This window comes from Haliotis cracherodii, unplaced genomic scaffold, assembly GCF_022045235.1.
Source record: "Haliotis cracherodii isolate W230 unplaced genomic scaffold, xgHalCrac1.p SCAF_1, whole genome shotgun sequence".
NCBI lineage: Eukaryota > Metazoa > Mollusca > Gastropoda > Lepetellida > Haliotidae > Haliotis > Haliotis cracherodii.
Genome location: NW_027266264.1, coordinates 15482089 through 15507434, shown reverse-complemented (window position 1 = coordinate 15507434; position 25346 = coordinate 15482089). Strand labels below are relative to the sequence as shown.

The 25346-nt window shown below is 40.0% G+C and overlaps 1 protein-coding gene across 1 annotated transcript in view; it reads left to right on the top strand.

Moving 5' to 3' along the window:
• LOC139473502 (cylicin-1-like) overlaps nucleotides 1-25346 on the top strand; it is a 90784-nt gene that overhangs the window by 12479 nt on the left and 52959 nt on the right. The gene's annotated exons all lie outside the window — the stretch shown is intronic.

Here is a 25346-nt window from a genome sequence, read left to right as displayed (position 1 = left end):
ATCTTTCCAGACCGTCGTGTAAGAATAGTAATGCGCGCTGCGGCGCTGAACAACATTCACTCACTATTTTTGAGAAATTTGTAACATCAAACAGAATCTATAACATCAAGTAATCCCTGAACATGTAGTCAAAGTGTTGTGGTCTTATCGGGCCTTCAGTTACGTTAAGTCACGTCGTCATGCTGTGCCATCAAAGTTGAACCACGCCAAGTCAACAATTACCGGCTGATCGAAGCCCCGTATCATGCAGTGGGAGGCCACGTGTTGATCCAGCATATGGTTATCTCCGTGATTGACGCCAGGAGGGAATTAATTAGCTGAAATAAACAGATCGGGAGAACAGCATGCACACATTGTAATGTATCGCTGCTGAACACATGTAGTTCACAGTGTGTTAAAGGGGTAGTGTCCGATTATTGTAACCGCATAGGAGATGGGAGATGGGGTGTCCAGGGGGGACCCCCTGCTCCCTTTTAAAAAATGTTGTATGTTGTAGGCAGTAAAATTATCTCAGAGAGGATTCTGATGTTTTGGGCCCATGCCTTTTAATAATGCTCTATCCGCCCTCGAATCGTATAAGTAAAGGTTCTCGTTAGTACTGGAAGCGCTGTCGTTTTACTCTTACGTCATATGTTTAAACTCAGATAAACCCTTTGTTTAAATAATGGCACTATTACGTGATCTGTTTAAGAGACTGGGGGCCCGTTGTAGCTTATCGGGATTTAAACGTACTTCCACCGTAAACCCCAAAGTATATATTTTATATACTCTTTAAAAAAAGTAGAGATACTCGAAAATAACTTAAAGTTTCCAAACTTGTATGAGATGTTAGTTTCCAGTAAATGTTTGGAAAAATATTAAAGAGTTGGGAACACGTTACAATCGGTAGTGAAGTGTGACAGTAGATGTTACGACCGCTACGGATTGTGAAGGTCTATAGGGGAAAGGTGGGAAGTTTCAAAGTTGACGTTTTCAGATCAGCAGTGCGTAATACCGCTATGATTTGTCAAACACCATCCACTCGACACGGAATACTGCGTATGAGTCTCCCAGTGGCGATTTGAGGGAGTCTGTCCTACTCCTCTTGCAGCGCCTGACCAAGTTCAGCCAACGTGGTCGGCGGCCTATGACGTTGACGTGCACGTCTCCCTATCATGTCCCAGACATGTTCAGTGGGGAAAGGACTGTGCTCATTGCTGGTCATGGCATTCTAAGGATGTTGTGTTGCTGGGGTGAACATTGATGATTCGTGCGCGTTGAGCACGGGCGTTGTCGCCCTGAAAGACAAAACGTCGACCCACATGTCTTGCAAACGGGACAACAAAAGGTGTCAGTATGTTAACCGGCCTGATAGTACAGTCCAGTGACTCTTCCTTGCACGGAATGGTGTGGAGAGGGTCAGTCATAATGATGACACGCCACACCATAACCGATCCACCGCCAAATCTGCCAGATCTCAGGTTGACAGTGGATTAACGTTCATTTCGACGTCGCAAGACACGACCACGCCTATCACGTCGTATTTTTAACAAGCAGCGGATATGAATGATCTCTCGATTTTATGCATGCCAATCTTGATCTTTTTTAGGAAACATTTCCCTGATATATTTCAGAACAGCTTAATTGAACTATCCTTCTCTGTCAATAGTAGAGATACTGTTTCAGATTGGCTGCCAATAAAATTTTCTTTTAATTCTACAATTACAAAGTAAACGAAAACGATTTTAGTTTTCAATGTATGTGGGTGAAATAGTTAAACAATATGAATGTGTATATACATGTAAATTTATTCAGATTCATTAGAAAAAACGCTTGTTGAAAAAAATGTTTATTTTGCGTTATGAAAGTCTTGTTATTGTTGATAAAGCCAATTTTTTTATTTTCCCTGCCTAGATATGACTGGAATATTAGTAAAAGCGAACTCATCATCATACAAGCCAACCCATTGACCCACATTCTGAATAATAGCTTACGTTGGTCAGTGTCTTAATGCTTGCACAGCCTCTTTCATACATTTGTGTAATAAGGTCATCCAACACATGTATGTCCAAATCTTAATTGTCTCTCCACATCTCGAATCTAAACTTGATAACTAATGCATAATATCTTTGAAATAGAAGCGACATAGGTTTTGTTTCACTAGCTTTGGGAACAAACTGTTTCGGGGGTATTCAAGTTCATTCCAGTTTTACATTTTCCCACATCGGACATAAACCAATGACAACCCTTTTGTGGTGTGGCCTATTTCGTTCAGTGTAGAATGTTACCCTTCCCTCGCAGAAAGATGCTCATGTTATCGACCACTGGTTTGTCTGATCTATATCCGATCAGAATTCTTGTGGTGTCGTTATTTAACTAGCCATACATATGTACGATGTATAGGAATAATATTTCCCAATAATGTTTTTGTTTGTTTGTTGTTTAACGCCGCACTAAGTAAAAGTCAAACTATATGACGGCGGTCTGTAAATAATCGAGTCTGGACCAGACAATCCAGTGATTAACATCATGAGCATCAATACGATGACATGCATCAACCAAGTCAGCGAGCGTGACCACCCGATCCCGTTAGTCGCCTCTCACGACAAGCATGGGTTGCTGAAGTCGAATTTCAACCGGGAATTTTCACGGACCCCCAAATTAACTCACTTTATAGGAATATAGCAATTAATAGAGATTGTTAGTGACTCACCTTCCAAACAATATCACAATGTCAGGGGAAGCAACATACAACATCCTCACCACAACGTACTCAACATCCCTAATTAAGGGCGGAGCTGCACGTGCAAGATGTAGATGACATAGCGAGTACACGGAACTGCTAGGTCGAGAAATATCTTATGTTTCATTGAAGACATATTGCAAGCTCCGCTAGAATTAAGACCTTATGCGGCATTTGAGCCTGTGGGGGTTTTGAATGATCCAGTTTAAAATATGCCTTCCTGTGACATTGCAGTTTCAGATAATAACGGATGCGATACATATGTCTTGAAACGCGGCGGGTATGGCTCCCTGTTCGAGACACAGGTTAAGAGGTTTTAAATAGGATTTGAAAAACATCAATCGTTTCGTGACAGGACAAATATCTCCGATGCTATTTTTTTCATCTGTAGTCCATTACAGTTTAAATATGTGAGAGAAATCACTATTCAGTCGTTGTTAATTAAAAACATCAATCGTTTCGTGACAGGAAAAATATCTCTGCTATTTTTTTATCTGTAGTCCATTACAGTTTACATATGTGAGAGAAGGCAGTGTTCAGTCGTTGTTAATTATATCTGCCCAATCTATCTAAACCGACCTGACTTTGTTCCCGCATTCTCTCAAAATCGTAAAAAATATTTGGCCCCAAGATTACGATTTGATTTCAGAAATAACCCTCAGGATCCGCTGATCGTGGGTTCGAATCCCTAATTCACTCTGATTATGTTTCTAGGTTTGTCAGTACCACCCCTTTGCTCGTGGATCACCATTAGGTATATGTCTAAGACCTGCATTAGATGTATAAGAAGAACCTGTCACGCTGTTTGTTACCAAAATAGTGTTCAAATTAGCGTTAATCCAAAACTCTTAATAATGGACGATTTCACAGTTTGGGTGAGCGGGGGTTCACTGAATCCAATAGACACACAGTAGACCCGTGTAAATTCAGCAAATAAGCATCAACAGGTGGTCCAGTGTTATTTTGTAATTATTACACAATTGACCAAAACCTTTCAAGAATGAGTGTACATTAAACTCGACCTGAATAGACGACGATGGCCTGTACAGCGGGTTAATTATCTGGTGAAACAGTTTGAAATGCAATTCAGTGAAACCTTGATAATCCGAACGGAAGCGGCCGGAATTACAAATTCCTGGATTATCGAAATATGGTTTGGAAGTATTGTCACTTCGTATACATGTATGTGTTCATAACAGTAATCTTTCAGAAAGGGGGCGGCGAGGTAGCCTTGTGGTTACAGCGTTCGCTCGTCACGCGGTAGGCCCTGGTTCGATTCCCACATGGGTACAACGTGTGAAGCCCATTTCTGTGCTGGAAAATATTGCTATAAGCGGCGTAAAACAAAACTCATTTACTCTTTCAGAAAGGTAAGGTTCCTCTATGAACAGGGCCCGGAATAAGGATCTTTCAGTGTATAACCTTTGAGTTTCTGACAGTAGAATCTGTCAAAAATGCGACAAGATGCATGAGTCTTGTTTCCGATCCCAGTGGGTGTGTTGTATATACAGCCTCTATACTTAGACAGTACTGTCTGTTTTGTCTGTTTTGACACTGTAAGAGTATATTTATTGAATGAAGTTTGGTGCGTAGGTAATGGAGTTGATCGATGGTGTCGAGGAGCACACTGTTCAAGAGTGTCATTAATATCTGTCGGTTGTCTATTTCAAGGCATGTACATTTCACGTGACAGGTACTGCAGGTGTGTGAAGAATGCTGCGTTGGCGTGAATAGGATGCATGGTGTAGAATCATGTGTAGACAACAAACTGTGTGGGTACATGCTACAGTTATATTCACAAGACTCTTACCACAAAGGGCGACTAAGATTCCTATTTGGTATCGACCAATTGGTTTATGTCTCCTGAAGTTAACAAATGTTTTCCCGGATTAAAGAAAGACTTTTTGCTCAATTTTGTTTCAATCCGCGAATTTAATTAAAATGCCAACATGAAAGCCTGCACAGCTTCTCGTAAATGTTTGTTTGTCTCTTGTTAAACGCCGCACTCAGCAATATTCCAGCTATATGGCGGCGGTCTGTAAATAATCAAGTATGGACCAAACAATCCAGTGATTGGCATCATGAGCTTCGATCCACGCATTTGGGATACGATGACATGCATCCAACAAGTCAGCGAGCCTGACCACCCGATGCCGTTAGTCGCCTCCTACGACAAGCACAGCCGTATTTTACAGCAAGCATGGGTTGCTGAAGACCTATTCTACCCCGGATCTTCACGGGTCTTCTCGTAAATGAGTTGAATTCCTGCCTGGTTCACAAACGGACTTCAATCACAGAGATACGGTTTCTTATATTTCCAATGGCATTTTACTAAAACTTAGAATGTTTAAACTTGAAATTTGAAACGTTTTCCAATGATTTACAAAAAATGTGGAAATTGAAATATCGATATGTCAACATCAAAATATAGTTCTCGTATTTCTTGTGCAAATCAATACTTCATGTCGGACGTGGGAGGTGTTGGCATATGACGAAGATGAATTTGAATAATCTCATTTGTCTTATGTCACGAAATATGTATGAGATGACCCGTTGGAGGTATTCAATATTGCATAAAAAGCGCAGAGTTGATTCACAAACAAGTCATTAGTCTCTGGTGACGTCACAGAGAGCGACGTGTTCCGGTAACTCTAGCTGAAGGTATGTAAGAACCAGTCTCACCTGTGCCCTTAATTAAGCATTGTCTGGAAGAACGCGGGGAATCGTACTCTTAACCTAGTTATGAAATGAACACTGTCAGGTCAGATAAACTGTGTCAGCACGTGCGAGCACGCGTGATATAATCTATAAGTACACTAAGGGGTATATTATGTCCCAACACAAGGCGTACATACAACTGAATTGTGTATTTTGGAATGGTTTGCTAGATACGTTAAAGAACACAATTGTTTGTTGTTTAACGCCGCACTCAGCAACATTCCGGCACAACTGCCGGGCAAGAGAAAATATAATCGGATTTGACCAACAAATTTATTTTCGGTTGTGTTGAACCTCGGATATCTCGAAGCATTTATGTAGGCCCCTTTAACTTCGACACAACGGTGTTTGACTTATAACGGTGTTTAACCCTTCATTCATCAGCAACGACAAGCTCCGCGGTGTCTTCAATCAAGACAATGTACTTGCCACGTTAAACATACACTTCTCTCATCATTCAAAATCTCATCATTCAAAATCCATTTCAAATACGATATGACAGCGCTCTCTGACGCCTAGAGTTGCCATCGATGGGGCAACGGAATTGAGTAATTTCATTTCAACCTCTACCACGTCATGCTAAAAGGACACATTTTATCGTCGGTTTCGTGAAAACTGAAATATTCAAGGGAGCTAATGTGTACTGAAATCATTTTAATTCATGATGCAAGACACAAGCGATTTAACTTTGTCTATTCGCGACATCATAAATTGTCCCTTGCCAGCGTTAGATTATCCCCTGTCAACAAATGCTCTTTCATCTCCCCGCCACGCTATTATTCCGCGGAGTCACCCAACCCCGCCTCTACTGAAAGAGTCAGTATTAATTCACAAAACCCCCCACTGACTTGTTCCACCCATAAACTCAATCTTTATCGGACCACCATGTCTCAGCTCTGTACACTGTATTGATTTTTCTTGTCGAAGTTCCAAAAAAGTGCGTAACAATTTATAAGTTTGTACAAACGCCGCTAGTACTTGGCACTTTTGGGAGTTTCAGTCGTGAATCTTTTACTCATTGATTATCAGGAAATGAGTATCTGTGAATAGATAGCATGTGATAAATGGCCAACAGTGATGGTCTATATCATCGGATGAAGATGTCGGGGTGAGAGGCCTATATACGAAGTATTATTTATATACTTAAACTACTCTATCACACGCAACCTGTTTTAAGTAGAACCTGGCTATCGAATATCTTACTTATTCGAAATTTTCAGCAGCTGTACCATCTGTACCAATTATGTTGAGGGATGCTAAGAACGAAAGATGGGGAAAGAGAGAGTGTGACTGAGTGAGTGGGCAGCATCGAGACGTAGAATACCAGAAATAGCTTTCACACTCAGTACAAATGGCAATAGAACCCGGGCCTTCAGCTGGACGTGCCAACCCTTGTACCACTAGACTACGCCCATCGTCCCGGGGGTAGAGAGATAGACAGACTGTGATCCGTGCGAAGTCGAGATACGCAGCATGACCAGACGCATTAATCCATCTGAGAGTGTCGAACTCAGACCTGGTGACCACTGGTCAGACCAATCAGATGGCTGTGTGACCGGTGGACGGACTGACCATTAGGCTGTTTGGAATGACTATGATCTGGGCGGTAGGGTGCTTCCTGATCTGCCGATCCCAGAACGACCTTGAGACTATCAGGCTGACTGCCAACCATATCATGGATAGGGTATTGACCCTCGGACATCCATTGTCCACATTAGCATCTATATTGCCGTGATCAATGACGCTGGCTGTGGATGGACGCCGTGATGCCAACCCTGTTAGTCGTTCCATTACACTCAGCCACTACATATTTGCATGTCTTTCCACGATGGCCTTTCGAACAGGCAATTGTTTAACCTATATTGTCTGAATGTTGATAATCTTTCGATTTGGCAAGTTTTGGTCACTCAATTACTATAGTTCTATTTCATCCTTAAAGTTTGTTCACTTGTATGTTTTAAACCATTACGAAACATGAACTACTCACTGTTTTAAAACTTATGAAGCTTAGGACGTTTCAGGTGAGTGAGTGAGTGAGTGTGTCAGTGAATGTTTACGCAGTCGAGTAATATACAACTATCAACAATGGATTAAAACATACACTGTTCAAAGCGCCTCCGTGGTCTAGTGGTAGAGCGGAAGGTCCGGGGTTCGATCCCCGGCCGCGTCATACCAAAAGACGTTCAAAGATGGTACTTGTTGTTACCCTGTCTGGCGCTCGGCATCCAGGGGCTAAAACAAGGACTGGTCAGCTCAGAGTCAGTATACTGTGTCTGAGTGGGGTATTCATGTTAAACTGCGGCATGGTATCTCGGTGAGCTAGCACTATAAATCGGCATCAGACCGGACTAGTACAAGCAGCCACACAAACACAAACACGTACATGCACGTCGCTATATAAGTGCAATAATCTTGGACGCGACGTTAAACCCCATTTCACCTCACCTCACCTCGTCCAATATAACAGCCGTATATCGTATATATTTAATTAGAAGTTTACACGATATACGATATATATGTATATGAGGCTGCAGATCTGTTAAAAAACAAGAAACAAATCTGCAACCTCATATATATTATTCTTTGACATGGCGAAAAACAAAAAAATGTATATAAGAGGCTGCAGATTTGTTTCATGTTTTTCGCCACGTCAAAGAATAACCCAGCTGTGTCTCAGCGACCTGCAAAGGTAGAGTCTTTGTTCAGACGAATCAGTGATTGACAGCATCAACAATGTCCCATGCTATCTGAGACACCCAATCCTCTGTCTGTTCCGCCTCTGAATCCCCACAGGCATATGCAGGTTCGGGTTATCAAGACGCCGATAACGCATTACCCCCGTTGCAGGATGTTCAATTTATGAACATTTTCGTAACCATTGGCTGCACCGTTTGCTTAGGATATATAGTATTTAATTTGGTTTCTGTCCACACAAATAATCGTGCTCCTGCCTCTATAAAACGTTGTATAGCGAACCTTCAAAAGAGCGCACAAATATGTAAGACTCACATATACAACGGACTGTCCATGTCTTGTCGTAAACGTACGTATGCATATCATGGATATCGGTTTTAGATTAGAGATATATTTACATAAAAATGTCGACTTTAGCAAAATCCAATCCATACTGATGTCCTCTGACAACGTTGGAATGGAGAGATCAGAGAAAATGAAGTTTCCTGTTTTCATTCCTTTATTGAGAATATTCTTCTGTGTAATAACTCCTGTCATTTAGACAGGCACAGTAGACAAACCTTCTGAGCCACGTCCCACTTATATTGCCGGTAATGCCCGATTGTTGATGATCCGCTTATTGAATCCCCGTAGGTGGCGCTAAGGGCTTTACGAAACTTCCGAATCAGGTCTCTAACAAACGAACAATCGGAATACAAAATTGAACTCCAACAGATTTCTTTTTGAGAATAACACGAAGGAGACGAAATGGCGTCTGTTTGTTAAGGACGGGTAACTGAACGTTATCAGTTTGAAGAAAGAAATTGAAACAGAGACTGCGAGGTGAGATTTTGCATCTTTCTAACGATGTTCATGGCCTTCTTTTGAAGTTCATAGCCTTGCTCCAAGGCTGTACTTAAAGAAAAGTCCATGGATGTGTAGTAATTCTATCCTCCTAATAGGCAAAATTAAATTCTCCGGCTCCTCATTTCGGAGAAAAACGTTGTATGTCTTGAACCTTTGACCAACAGAACAATATACATATTTTGTCTGCTACAAACGGTGGGTCACTAAGAAACGACAAACACTAATGTCATTGAACCTTATTTTGACCTCCACATTCGTTACGGCTGTTAACAGGAGTCAAACTCGTTTATGTCATGTTTGTTTAGTTTGTTTAGAACCAATCATATAAGCCACTACCACGACTGCAAGTAGTGCAGCTCACGGAACGATATAATTAAATTAGGACAGTATTGATGTCATTCGTTGCTAAGCAATGTTATTTTTCAGTTGAACTGTTATTCCCATTAAATCGCTTGGTTAGATTTTACCTGCTAAACGAAGTATAGAATGATGCTGGGTGTAATTATACAAACCGGCAAGCAATCAGAGGCCGGCTGTCTGATATCTCCCTCAACAAGCTGTTGTTTACTCACAACATCGGACAACGCTGTTGGGAGCTCAAGACGTCTGTGCAGCGGCCATCATCAAACACGAGGATTATTATGCGATGCATTAAGAGTTATGTTTCTCTGACATACGGTGGGTTTGATGGAACAGTTTTATCTCGCATTGCGGCAACACAAACTTGACGTGATCCTGGAACATGAATATGGCTTCTTTTGATGTTTGTTTTATCAGTTGATGGATCGTTGCTCATCGCGGCTCGTACTGGCTTGGAAGTGTCATATTTAAGTTCCTGACAAGCGGTGCATTTGGTAACTGAACAACATATTGAGTCCCGGTACCTGTTGTGGCCACATTTCCTCAATAATATGCAATGGGGTTGTTTCTGGTGAAAAATTTCAATTACGATGTAACTTTTACCACTCTTTTGGTATCAACGTTTGATTCAGACCATGAGATTTAAGAAGTATTCATCTTCCCAAGGCAAGAGAGTTAACTGACTAAAAGTCCAGTTTCTACTGAACTTATACAGTCGGTTAACTCCCTTGCCTCGGGAAGATGGGAGTATTTGGCTTGCTTTCAGAATATTCTCGTCACCAAGATATGTTCTGAAGACGTAAATACATGCAATCAGTTTTTGGTGCCCTGAGAAGATGAATCCTAAGACGGAGGAAGTGAGAGAAACTCAGTCAATAGCACACCTGTTACAGAACCGCCAGGTGGTGTTATGGGGGTAGAGGGAAGTGTGTGTGTGGTGGGGGGTGATAATCAATGCATCTGTATTAATACAGCAAATGTATTTTTGGTTCATGCCACCGAGGTCCAACTGTATTTTTGACAACGAGGAGGGTAGGGCGGCGATCCTCATGAACATGATGGAAGAACGGAGGGTATATACCCATGAAGTATTGATGATGACCCCACCCCACCCACACACTCCACACCCTCCACATCCTCCCTACCCACCCCGCCCGCCCAGCCCAGCCAAGCCCAGCCCAGCCCAGCCTGGATACCCCACTGCGAATGACTTCTATAATTAGGATTACCTGGCATATATCACCAGAAATAGCATAACCTCTTGACGTGCAATTCAGTGCACTGCTACATGCCCTTATCAGCAGGAGAACCAGTTCACCTTGGTGGCGCCCTTGGTCCAGGCTGCTGACGGTGAGGGTTAGACAACAATGTGACAGCTGCCTTATGGGTAATCAAAATAACAGAGATTTTAATCGTCATGATTGATGGAAATTAGCGCGCTACAAGCCACTCACACACTACTCAGAACATATGCGTCTGGCTGTGGAGATCACTAGCGGGATTGACCACCGGAATAGGGAGCGGGCCTAATGGCAGCATTCTCTTGACATACTGATTTAGACCACTCATCACTCCCTTCACACAGACGTTGTCAGGTGGAACAATCTCCCCTCTCAACAATAAGCAATAGGTCCGTGTCATAGTGCTTCAACCAAACGCTGTAATACTTGTGGGGATAGACTGAAATCTAGTCTCTGAAATGAACATATCGTACAGAAAAAACGATAAGTCTGTAAGACAGACTATTGTGGGGAGTGTGTTTCTGTTATGTAGACCCACCCCATGAAACCTCCCACGCTTTAAACTGTATGTGGGAATGGCTAGATGCCAGTAATCCGTCTCCCAGGCCATAGAGAATATATGGGCAAATGAATCCATCGAAAGTCTAGAATGATTTGGCAAGTCTAGATTGTCCCAGCTCTGAACTTAATCATTGCCCTAGGCTCCATTTGGATTTTATTTTTTGATTTTACAGATATATATTTTTAAGATAACTTTATTACTGGGACTAAATGTAAGTCTAAGATCCAGTACTACCCGAGGTTGGAAGCTTTGATAAGAGTGCGTGAGTTGAAGGTTTAACAACCTATAGCTCAGTTCACTTAGGGCTTTCCCCGAAGTGGACACGCCGTTATATAACTGGAATACTGTTTAAGACGGCGTTAAACTCACTCACTCACTCACTTCATATACCTCAGTGTTTTGTTACGGTTATGTAACGATAAGTCGACTTAATGGAGAAAAAAATCCCTCATTGACACAGATCGAAGGCTAGGTTAATCGACGCTTGCACAATATTACAGTAATATATCACGGCGTTTCAGCTTAAAGTGGGAGGAAAGCCCGAAATGATGCAGGTCTCAGACGTTTACCACTTTGGTGAAACCATGAGCGATGTTAAACTCATTTCCTTCAACTATCTTATGGGGATTCAGAGACAAAACAGCTCCATACAAACCAGGATAAACCAAGCACAAATCACACGTTCTCAACATGCATATAGGTCAAGGTTAGTACATGTAGGTGACCCACTGAGACGGTGCCAAATACGTGTCGGACAAGCCGGCGTATTCGTATCAATGACTGCACATCTGGCTGAGATCATACAAGGGTTACGAGAAGAGGGAAAGGCGAATTGTTGGGGGAAGGGGAATTGTTGTCAGATGGTCCCAAGGTAATCGGAGTACCTAGCTGTGGCTCTTGGCATCAAACTGTCACAATGGATTATGCAAACGTAAGAAACCGACTATTTGATATTCTGGTGGTTGGAGGGGAGAGGGGGTGGGGGGTGGGGGGGGGTGGTGATTGGGATTTTAAATCCACTCTCCTCGATAATTCTGAAAAGAATTATGCTTTTTATTGTTGGGGGAAACAGAAATTGCCGGCCACAAAAATTACATTGTTGCGAGGTGATTTTTAGAAAATAATATTTTGTCTCATCGTTTAAATTAAAAAAACATATGGCTGGTTTTGTAAATGTAGCAAATAAATAACTGGCCTCAATATAAAATACCGTGAATATATTCACGGGTATCTGGGCTTCCAGTGGAGACAGGTGGATAATACTTTTTTGGTTTCTTTATTATAATATTTAACTTGTCATTTCATTATTCTTAATATTCAATGTACTCTTGTACCAGTGACGTGCGTCTGGCAATTGTGATTTTAAGCACCATGTTCTTAATTGTCTTAAACTTCAGGGAACATTTTTTTCCGATTGTATGAAAACCATGCAGTACTATCTCATCAACTTCTATTATAAACATAAATATGTTGAACAGTATGTGTGATCCTTCCATGTATTCGGATTAAATGCACGCTCTATATGCCTGCTCCTGAAACTACAGAAATACTTAACTCTGACGCGAACTAAAATGATCCTGTGGTTTTTATGGAGCATTTACGTCAAGTTCCCTGGGTGTGATGTTCACAAACCTGTTATCAAACACGCAGGCATCTGCGAGATGCCTCTCCGCTGACTCAGTCACTGAGCAACAAACACAATATAGTTAGCTTCGTCCTCATTCAGGCTCAGTTTATATGGGGTTGAATACGGTGCAGATTTGGATTACTATTATTAACAACTGTTGATTCTTTGGCAAGAGCAACACATTTGGATCACCACGCTTTCGACCATACGAGATGTGATTTGGACCAATCTGAACTTGCTTCAAAATGGTCGCCAAATTATCATCATCATCATCATCATCATCATCATCATTATTATTATTTTTATTTTTATTTTTATTTTTATTATTATTATGTTTTTTTTATCTACAATACGCCAAATCTACACACTAAAGCATGCTCAAAGGGCTTCGTTATGTCCCCGGTCAATGTATCAGTGTGCACTGGTTTGTCCTTCATAGCTCCCAGGCGAGTGCACAACCCAAGCTGCAGATGCGCTGAACAGTCCCATTACCATCTCACCCTGTCGGGTACCCATTCACTGCTTGGAGAAGACATATTTACATATGTTAACACTTAGTGTTCCTTATCACCTATAACATTGTCTGTTTCTAATTACTAATCCTCCCTGGATCAGCGGGGCCACGGATGGTCCAGTTGTGTAAGGCGCCGCAATTCGCTCTGCAGAGTTGTGTCCCTTGGGCACGACAGAAACCTATGATTGTGGGTTGGAATCCCGGTTCACCCCGATTATGTTTCTAGGTTTGTCAGCGCCATACTCGTGCTCGTGGGCTTCAACGAAGTGGTAAACGTCTAAGACCTGCATCACTTCGGGATTTCCCCCGCATTAAGCTGACACGCCGTGATATAACTGGAATACTGTTAAAAGCGGCGTTAAACCCAACTCACTCACTCACTCTGGATCAGCGTATGATATGCTTTCTTGGTGATGGCAACATTCCGTGTTCCTTGTATATTTTGGATTTCCAACATCAAGATTCAGCCCTTAAAACACTTTTAATTATTCAAGATGTCCGGAAATCCATTCATATAACTTTTTCGCTGCTACATGAAGTTTGACTTTTATGCTCAATGAAATCTGTTCCGACAGATAAACTCTGTTGTTGACGTTTATATATACTTGGCCATAACAAACGCTAGCCCTGCACCATGACCGTAGAATATATTTATTTTATGAAACAAAAAAATTATCTAGAAATGCATACAAAAGTCTAGCCAGCTCAAGCTAGCTCTGAAATCAGCATTGGAATATTTTTTTTTAATTTTAGATTCAGGAAGGATATTGTGTAATATAAGATTTCAGAGACTAAATGTTAGTCTAAACAAAAGCCAACGAGTAATTGTTTCAACAGCTTTGACAGATAACATGAATCACAGTGATTCACACATGGAAGTAAACATATAGTGTTTGCGTGGAGATGGGTCATAAACTATTTTCAACTCCAACTGCGCGAACTAATGGCATGGGTGATCCCATCAATCAACGAACTCATTGGGAATCCGTACATGTTTTCTTGGTTTAAATTCCAGCAATGCAAAATATTGACGGAATCAACGTGGTTTTATTCAGGTTAATGCAAAAAACACTTCGTCGCTTCACCTTTACAGCGTCCTCCCAGATGATGGTATTAGCGTGAAAACTACCTGAGACTTGGGAGTTAGGACATCTTTATAACATGTGGTGATAATTGGGTTCTTCGTAAGAGCATCCCGCTAGGTGTTTATTTCTTATTTAATGCAACCAGTCGTGAGGAAAGTACTATGGCCTGTTCCCATCACGTCCGTGCTAATGACATGTCATGCTTTGGGGGAACTTCCTTACATCAAGTTTGAATTAGCGTTGCGTGCACTTGGATACGCTTTAAATGTCAAATAATAGGAATTAGTTCTGCGAGTACGGAGTATATTCCCGTTTGCACTACAATAAAGGTAACGTAAATTAATGTCAAACGTTCAGCGTGAAGTAATGCTGCTTGATGCTTGTCATCAGCACGTGCGTTCGATTATAATAAAATTAAGTGATCTCAGGCAACCGAGGTTTCACATTTCTCGAAACCAATCAATATTAATCAAGTTAATCAAGTGTTCATCAGGCATAACTTAGGGCAGCACCCGAAATAAAACGTTTAAAATGCAACCTTAGATATTTTACAAAATGGCTGCCAGGAGAAACACAAGCGCCATGTGTATTGCTACCACACAAACATGTGGAGGTTAACAAGTATTGCATTTTCACCGGTATTTTGCCTTTAATCCGAATGAAATCTATTTTGTTGGATAATCCTGACTGGTTTGACGTTTTACATTATCTACTGCCAGAGTTGCTATTTAAGTGATAAGACAGTTCTTAATAACCCAAAGAACATCAAACAGTTATGCAAAAACTTCATCAAAGTTGCATTATTGATTCTAAAATATTTATATCAAGAATCGACGTATATCAGAATACATATATACCATCAATACCTAGTTCGTGGTTTTCCTTAAAATGCTTGTATTCATGATTGAATCTATAAATGAAACAAATTAACTTTAACGATGGCGTCACTCGGGTGCTGTTAACCAGAGTACTGCACCACAGGGGCTCAGTAGGTATGGTCAAGGTCAACATGTGCTACCAAGGTCAACCAAGGTTACCGCTTGGTTATAGCTAGGTCCACGTCAAGTTTGCGTGGGTCGTGTTGGGTTTTGAAATCGAACGCAATCAGTAATTCACCGTTATTGTGTGGGGGCGTATTTCAGCGACAGTTGTATTGGTTCGGGAACATTAAACATCTATTAAAAGACAAGAACGTTGTTCGTGTGCAGCGTTCTTGGGTTGAATTATCACAATACCTCCAAAGCAGGAATCGGCAAGAAGAACGAAGTCGACGAGCTACTACTGTTGCAGACGCATTAAGCCTTCGTACTTCTTTCACAAACTGTAAACAAAGTTTCAAATATGTGGTTGTATTAATGGTACTGGATCCAACATGTTCTGCTCCTTCCTCGGCAAGGAATTCTTCAGTGACACGGTGTAGAGGAATTACAAAGTCGCCATGGTAACGGTGGTATGTACATTCTACATGTTTGGTCGAAACGGGGCAAGAACCTGTTGTGTATACGGCGTAATAAGCGGAGGACACCGAGACTCATCCTCGATGTTTAGGGTTCAAATCATCAGTTCACAAGAGATGGACTTAGTTTAGAGGCTGAGGATGTTCAACGATGTGGAGAACCCGTGTGTAGAATTTAAGACTCGCTCCTGGAAGTTGTCTTAGCGGTACGAGGGTTGTATTATTTGTTTGTTGTTTAACGCCGAATTCCGCAATATTCCAGTTATATGACGGCGGTCTGTAAATAATCGAGTCTGGACCAGACAATCCAGTTATTGATATAATGAGCATCGATTCACGCAATTGGGATACAATGACATGCATCAACCAAGTCAGCGAGCCTGTCTACCGGTCCCGTTAGTCGCCTCTTACGACAAGCATAGTCGCTTTTTACGGCAAGCATGGGTTGCTGAAGATCTATTCTACTACCTATTCTATTCTACAAGCAATATTAATGAAGTGTATGCGCGCGCACACACACACACGTGCACTCAAGCACGCCCCTTCCTCAGCACCTTAAGCTCTATCAAGGTGATGAAAGGGTAGCTGTGAAGACTTCAGTGCAGATGATGTCAGATCCTAGAAATACATTCTTATCAACACAGGATTAAAATACATGTGGTTGCATGTAATGCGATGCGCCAGATCTCGCGACTGAGGCCAGAACCTGATGTTTATGCGCCGTGCAGTTAATGGAAACCATGGTGATTGGACAAAACGTCTTGTTGGTAAACAAACAAAAAACATCACCTGATTGCGGAATTAATCACCACCAGAAGCCAACCTTCCAAACAAGTGTAAACAATCACTCTCACGTTGTTTACCAGTGCGTTGGGTTGATTCGACTTGTGTTCAGCATACTGCCTTTCCCCTCGTCGTGTAATGGACTAAGCCACAGTATTCGTGACAACTCGTGTCTTCCCGGAATAAGCCGAACGGTGGTGATGGAAATGGCCAACTGATTGGTAGTGCAGTAATTGGGCAACCTTTCTCTAGCCAAAGACGTATATAGATAATTATATGCATACGTCTTTGCTCTGACTATCATATACACATCCAAACGTGCGTGGGGGTAACTCCATTATTATCATGAGTGCGATGATATGCATTTTTAGATGAAACAGGCATTAGTTGTTATGCAACGGGTGAAACTATGTCACAGTGACCTAGTAGTGGTTGTGTGGTGTTGTGAATGTCGTGCATGTTGATGAGAGCAACATGTAACAGGTTAGTGAATCCAAGGTCGTTGTTAAAGCACTATCTACTATCAACCACTGATTTAATGTCTTAATTAATGTCAGGTCACCGTTTTAAAACTTTCATATTGTTAAATAGTGCAAATTAACTTGTCACTTGTATGTTGTTAATTTGCAAATAAACTTGTCACTTGCATATGGTTAAATAGTGCAAATAAATTTGTCACTTGCATATGGTTAAATAATGCAAAACACTTGTCACTTGCATATTGTTAAATAGTGCAAATAAACTTGTCACTTGTCATTTGCATATTGTTAAATAGTGCAAATAAACTTTCACTTGTCACTTGCATATTGTTAAATAGTGCAAATAAACTTGTCACTTGTCATTTGCATATTGTTAAAAAGTGCAAATAAACTTTACACTTGTATAAGGTTAAATAGTGCACATAAACTTGTCACTTGCATATTGTTAAATAGTGCAAATAAACTTTCCTTTGTCATTTGCATATTGTAAAATAGTGCACATAAACTTGTCACTTGCATATTGTTAAATAGTGCAATGCAAATAAACTTGTCACTTGCATATTGTTAAATAGTGCAAATGTCACTTGTCACTTGTATATTGTTGAATAGTGCACATAAACTTGTCACTTGCATATTGTTAAATAGTGCAAATAAACTTGTCACTTGCATATGGTTAAATAGTGCAAATAAACTAGTCACTTGCATATGGTTAAATAGTGCAAATAAACTTGTCACTTGCATATGTTTAAATAGTGCAAATAAACTTGTCACTTGCATATGGTTAGATAATGCACAAAAACTTGTCACTTGCATATTGTTAAATAGTGCAGATAAACTTTCACTTGTCATTTGCATATTGTCAAATAGTGCAAATAAACTTTCACTTGTCACTTGCATATTGTTAAATAGTGCAAATAAACTTGTCACTTGCATATGGTTAGATAATGCACAAAAACTTGTCACTTGCATATTGTTAAATAGTGCAGATAAACTTTCACTTGTCATTTGCATATTGTCAAATAGTGCAAATAAACTTTCACTTGTCACTTGCATATTGTTAAATAGTGCAAATAAACTTGTCACTTGCATATGGTTAAATAGTGCACATAAACTTGTCACTTGCATATTGTTAAATAGTGCAAATAAACTTTCACTTGTCATTTGCATATTGTCAAATAGTGCAAATAAACTTGTCACTTGTATATTTTGTTGAATATAGAGGTCCATCATCCCCTACGGCGTGTTAGTGGTTAGAGGTTCACTGTGTCTAAAGCGCATTTTTCAGAATTCCCGTCGTGATATTTCTCGTAACAAGACTGATAGAGGGCTGCAAATAGAAACAGTATGCATATATGAGTGACAATCTATCCGCTCAACACACAGACATCGTCCGAGTACGTGCATTATCACAAATATCCTTCACGCGTGCTTCACGTGTAGAGATTTATGTATAAAAACAGAACATCGATAACCATGGCTTTTATTTTGGCCATGATCGTTTTGGAAGCTTTGAATGTTTTCTTGCGTATTTTACGAACGCTTCCCAAAGGAAGTGTCCGGATACCCAGGACCAAAGCTTATCAGCGTTTAAGTTGTAAATGTGTTATTCCGTGGTCATTGCTGACCAATACAGTGCACGTGTGCCGGCATAACGTGAATGCCATCTGTTGTGGCTAAATGTCCAGATAGGAAATCTTCAGATGGTGTTCTTACACCTTAAGCGTAAATATGTATTTATTCATTATCAAACAAGAAAACTTTGATGCGAGACATCAACAAAACAAACAAAACAAAACAAAATATCATGCCTTTGTTAAAATGGCAAACAAGTTAAGTTTAATACGCTATAATACATAAGCTGGCGTGTTTAGAACAACCCACAGTTTGCACTAGCAGCTGCAGTTGTCAACAGACTAAAAATCATAATTTTTGCAATCATGGAGCCAAATAAAGACATTTAGACCATTCGCAAGGAATACCAAAACAGGCCCTGGGGAACTATAAGGATTGTCCGCCTCCAATGAATGAAGGATGTGAAATTGTCAACGTCCATCTTCCCGAGGCAAGGGCGTTAACTGACTATAAAAGTTCAGTTTCAACCCTTGTCGAACTAGTGGCTTTTACGAGTTATGTCCCTTCTATGTCCCTCCTATTGACCAATCATGATTCTCATGTCATTTGCATTTGCTTCCAAAAAATGGCGGCGTCCAGTCAAGGCGATCTGATCGATAATCAAGATCTACCTTGTCATAAAACGGGACTACCTCGCGAAGTACATTAAATCACTTAAGCAGCTTGATTTCAAACATGGATTTTTTTGCAAAATATCTGTCGACGCCCAGTTGGTGGTACACATGCTTTGCAAATCCGCAGTCGACGGAAATCTTCACGTTGAAATCCATGTTGCTTACAGACCGAATGTCTAGTTCATTACGCTATTTTGACTTCCAGCCTAATTCGGTAAAGGTGGAAACTAGCCTAGACTAACATTTAGTCTCTGAAATCTTATATTATACAATATCCTTCTTGACTCTAAAAATAAAAAAAATTCCCTATGCATGCTGATTTCAGAGTGTGAATAGAGCTAGCATGAGCTGGCTAGACTTGCTTTTGTATGCATATTTAGATTATTATTTTTTCATAAAATAAATATATTCCACGGTCATGGTGCAGGACTAAAACTAGCCTTCTGTAGTCAGTTAACGTTCTTGCCGCGGGAAGATGTAATCAGGATCATTGCACTGATAGTTTTTACCCTCTGTGGTACCATGCCGTAGTTTAACATGGGTACCTTTCTCAAAAACAGTATACTCCGCGTCGACCAGTCCTTGTTTTATCCCATACATGTCAAGTAGCAGGCAGGGTAACGGCAAGTACCATCGTTTAAGGTCTTTTTGGTATGACGCTGCCCAGGGTATCGAACCATCGACCTACCGCGCACGCTCTTTCCACTCCACCACGGAGGCGGTTACTGAATTAACTATGCCTCCCAAGAAAAGTGTTTAATCACGAATGATAGTTACTTTTTAGTTCCCAAATTCGAATAGGTTTCTTTTGTATACAACGAATATTCGTTGTAAGAAATTGTTTCATTGCTCATTGAAGAATCTTGCTATCTGATTGACCAGTCGGTGCTCTGTAAATACCTACAAAAACGGGATGGCCGGTCTGCCCAATGGCAAATGAAAACTGTTCTATAATTCATTGTAACATTGTATTCAACTAAGTATTAACATGTGTTTCCCTTTACTGGCCCTGTCATCACTGAAATTCAAATCACTTATCAAACTTAAATCGTTAATTAAAATTAAATAGCTCAAATTTTGATTTTTTTACCGACATTTGCTGTGGACCTGTGGCCGACCACATCTTATAAAACTGCTGATAGAAGAGCGTTAGACTGAAATCTCAAACTCCACAGAATGTGACAAGCGTGGTTTTATACTGGTTCCTGGCAGCTTTTATCCAGAAAGTGAGAAATACCTTATTAATTCTTCAGAGAAAACAAAGCTAGTTGCACAGTGTCAGTTAAGTCAACAGATAAGCTGTTAGAATGTAATTTGACTGTTTAAATTATTTGTCATTTCGTAGGCGACAAAAACCCATTTGGCCTATCGTTATTCGCCTTGGTGTCGTCGTGTAGCGGCTCCATTCAATCATAATATTAAACGTGTACTCTCATGGGGCGATATTCAGCTCACGGCGCACACAATAGAACTGAAGTCTAATAACTAATGTCATAAAAAGACGAAAGCTATGCAATATTTCATGCATATGTTTTTCTTGTGAAGTATCATAGTTCCATGAGACTCAGCCAGCCCTTGCTTTCTCACACTCATCTTCCACGTGTTTGACAAAGTGGATGAGTTCACTTCCCTGGAATCTGTACGTTTTAGTTCCATTGAAATGTTTTACCCTCTACAAATGTTGTTTATGTTACTGAACAAAGTAAAAGCTACATTTCAAGATTAATAAATATCCTTGCTAGTTTATGGTGTGTTTTTGTTGTTGTTGTTGTTTGTTGTTGTTGTTTTTTGGGGGTATTATTATTATTATTATTATTATTATTATTATTATTATTATTATTATTATTATTATTATTATTTATTTTTATTTTATTTTTTTTGTTAATATTTTTTTAAATTTTTATTTTCATGTTCTAAACAATACCATATTTAAGAACAATATGATGTCCCCACGTGTATTTCCACTGCTCTGGTAAAAGCCAATTATTAATATCTGTGATGTTGATAGATACATTGATTCATATTTTGATGATTGATAACATGTACCCCCCCCCCCCCCAGAATATGCACAGATCATTCCCCATTTATATGATTACACACATCATATTCGTTTTTTCTAACTAATTTAAACCATGGCTAATATGAGAACCTTACCACCTAAACTGTTTAAAACAACACTGTTTTGAGAACCGTATTTAGATTGATATTCAAGAACTCTGTAATGGCCAGCGACAACACTGTGTGAGTCGGCCCTGTGTGATGCACGACAGATATTCCCTATTCCTTTCACACCTGCGCCCATCTTCCCGAAGCAAGAGAGTTAACCGACTGTAAACGTCCAGTTTCAACCCTTGCCGAACTAGGCTGGAATTTGTGGGCTCGGTCGAAGCGCCACTCGTGGTTATTACGAGTTATGTCCCTTCTATGCCCCCCCCCCCCCCCCCCTTTTGACCAATCAGATTCCACCTCTCATATCACTTGCATTTGCAACCAAATGGTGGCGCCCAGTGAAGTCGATATGATGGATAATCAAGATCTACATAGTAATATAGCGGGTCTTATTTCGCGAAGTGCATCAAATCACGAAAGCACCTTGATTATAAACATAAAAATATCTGTTGACGCTAAGCCGGAGGTACACGTGCTTTGCAAATCCTGCAATCGACCGAAATATATACGCCAGTTTGTGAATCGGATGTTGATTTCGTTTCACGATTTTGATTGGACTATGCATAGATTCGTTAGTCCAGCTAAAATATAACTCCAGAATTCCAGCCTAGTTCGGCAAGGGTGAAAACTGGACTTCTATAGTCAGTTGACTCCCTTGCCTCGGGAAGATAACCTGTACCTCACTCTTTGACGACTTGGGTTATGAAATGCATGTCCCGGGCTAAATATTTAATTCATACAGGACCAACCTGAGTACATTTATCAATCACTTAATAATTACCTATGTTAATGGGCCTATTAAAGAAGGAAAAAGTAATTTTAACCACAAGCTAGTTCAATGTGTAGAATAATGTACGGAATAAACCATATGTCCCCGTTTATATACGCAACTATTAGTCTTAATGGCAATAAATATGTCATTGTTTACCCCTTTGGTTAAACCGGTGCTGACAAACCGAGTATTAAACTCATGTTGAGTTCAAACCCACAATCCCAGCATCTTGGCATGCCAAAGGGACGCAACCCATCACAGCGAATTCTAGGCCCTTAAAATCCTGGGATCTCAGTGCCCCATGAGATTTAGAAGTTGAGAACTAATTTCGAAATTCCTGATCCCATATGAAATCCTACGTTTTAAACATAGTCAAATGACAAAAATATCGCTGTGCATGTTTTGTTTGAAAAGTGCGATCTTCACTCTTCGCGTCCTCCACATTCCCTTGACACGGCATACAATACATTCCTCCGCGGCGACAACCTCATCACCGACGATGAGGACACCGCACGAGATAGGATTCTTGTTAATTACCTTTCATCGGAATTAAACCCGCCAAATACCTCGTAGTCATATTAATATCACGATCAAACGATTTCGTTCAGTCCTCCGCCAAAATGATTCAATTTGGCGTTCGAGTTGTCTTGGAAAAACACCATCAATTTTCTTTTTTGATGCAATGGGAGTTAGCGCTCCTCAAAATTAGGAATAAATCGATGGTCTATTAAATTGTCATTGATCTGTGTGCAAAGCTAGGTCAGACCTCATCTCGTCGTTTGATGAAGTAGATTTAGAGTTATCGGACCTGACTTGGGAGCTCTCGCCTGTAGGGGGCGTACTGGTGATAATCCCGAAAGTGAAGCTTTTAAATCATGCCCTTTGATAAAGTTGTTTAAGGGTGTAATGGGCTGGCTGTAACGAAAATGAAAATTGAATTCGACACGCGTGTTCAGGAACTTCAAAAGCACTATTATTGGAAAATATGACTTGGACAAAATCCATCAGTTTTCGAAAATAGAACTTGCATCGTATATTAGATGTTGTCTGATCGTAAACTTAAACGTAATGTATATTTTACCTAGAAAACTCTTTGATCGTAGCGAAAAACAAGTGACTTTGTGGTCCAGTATGAGATATCGTTTCACTATGTATTCTCCATTTTATTAGATAAATGATTAATTTATTCATCGTAAATGCGATTTTTGGATACCAGAACATTCATTTACCATCTACAGCAACCGGATCGTCCCATAGCTTAACGTATGTAGTAATATTCATGTACAGTGTTACAATGGAAAGTGTTCTTAATGGGTCTCATTCCATAAAGTTGTTTAATGGGTACCCTGAAGGAGAGGGACATTCTTTTCCGTCACTGCTTAGAGACATTTCATTTCCTTGTCTGAAAAAGGAAGCCAAGGACCAATAGCACATTTTCTTCAGGAAAAAATGTGAACAAATATTTTTTGAGGGCTTAAACTTGAGACCAAAGTTCCATTCCATTAAATTCTGGAACGAATTAATTTTTAAAAAATCGCGGGAAGTAACAATTTGAACTTTTGACTTGATGCTTTCGCCGTTACATAACTAAAATACTGTAAAAAGCGGTGTAAAACACAATTCAGTCACTCACCAACGAAAGGGACTTCCCAACTTAACCCGGTCGTATGTAACAGTTATGGGGCGGGTACATTTCGGAAGAGGGAGTATTTTAACAGAGCCGTTAACGATACTGATAGGCTCACATTTTCGATATAGATATTTTGTATATCTATATCATTGCTGACAGTACGTAAAAGCACATGTTTGTACACACACTCTAGGGTGTATGCCGAGAGCCATGTGTTGTGTTATAATCCCCAGAGTTCTAATCGAGCACACACAGGGGCGGACTAAATGTCATATGTTTACTTCCTCGATCTGTAGAAATGGAATCCTGAAATGTCAAATTTTTCTGTTATCTTTTGATCATTCGAACAAAACTCCACAATGAGCAGCAAATCGTTTCATCTTCGCGAAGAAGAGCTGTCAACATGTGTCAACACGTGTTTTATAATTCCCATGGGATAGATGTGAAATGGTTTTTTTCTTAATATTCCAGATAGTCAAACAAACACGCCAGTTATCGGCACTAATCGACCCATTTGGTTCGAAGAGCTGTTTGCTCTTTAACGCCGCACTCCGCAATATTTCTATATTACGGCGGTCTGTAAATATTATAGTCTGTACCAGACAATCCTGTGATTCTTCAGGTATCTACAGTTCAGTTTTATTTCTCTGAAAAACCATCAACGGTGGTACAAGAGTATATATATATATATATATATATATATATATATATATATATATATATATATATATATATATATATATATACATACATACATACATACATACATACATACATACATACATACATATTACCATCTTAGTTTGCTTTGAATATTATATGTTGTGTACAAGAGTGTAATTTATATATATATATATATATATATATATATATATATATATATAAGATGGTCACATGCCTTAATCAATAATTTAGACACCTTAACGTTATAATGTGTTCAAATGTACAATGAATCTGGACAGATGTTTCAAAGTGGATATATTTTTAGGTAAACGTGTTATGCAGTTTACACATATTTGGCCAGGTATAACAATTCTTTGGGATATGAAGACGTCGTTGTTGGAGAAGAGCTTCACGCCTAAAAAGAAGTGAAGCTCGTCTCCAACAGCAGATGAATAGCACAGTGTGCAGACACGGTCTTCTGTTGGTAACCCTCCCCATCGGCCGGTGTCAATGGTTGGTTGGTTGGTTGGTTGGTTGTTTAACGCCACACTCAGCAACATTCCAGCTATATGACGGCGGTCTGTAAATAACCGAGTCTGGACCAGACAATCCAGTAATTAATATCATGAGCATCGATCCACGCAGTTGGGATCGATGACATGCATTCGATGTCCGAAATTGTAAAATCGGCAAGTAGATAGTTTTGGGAAGTAATAGAAAAAAATCGAATTTTGGTAAGTCTCTAAAGTGTTGGTAATATAAACCTTTTGAACTTGATA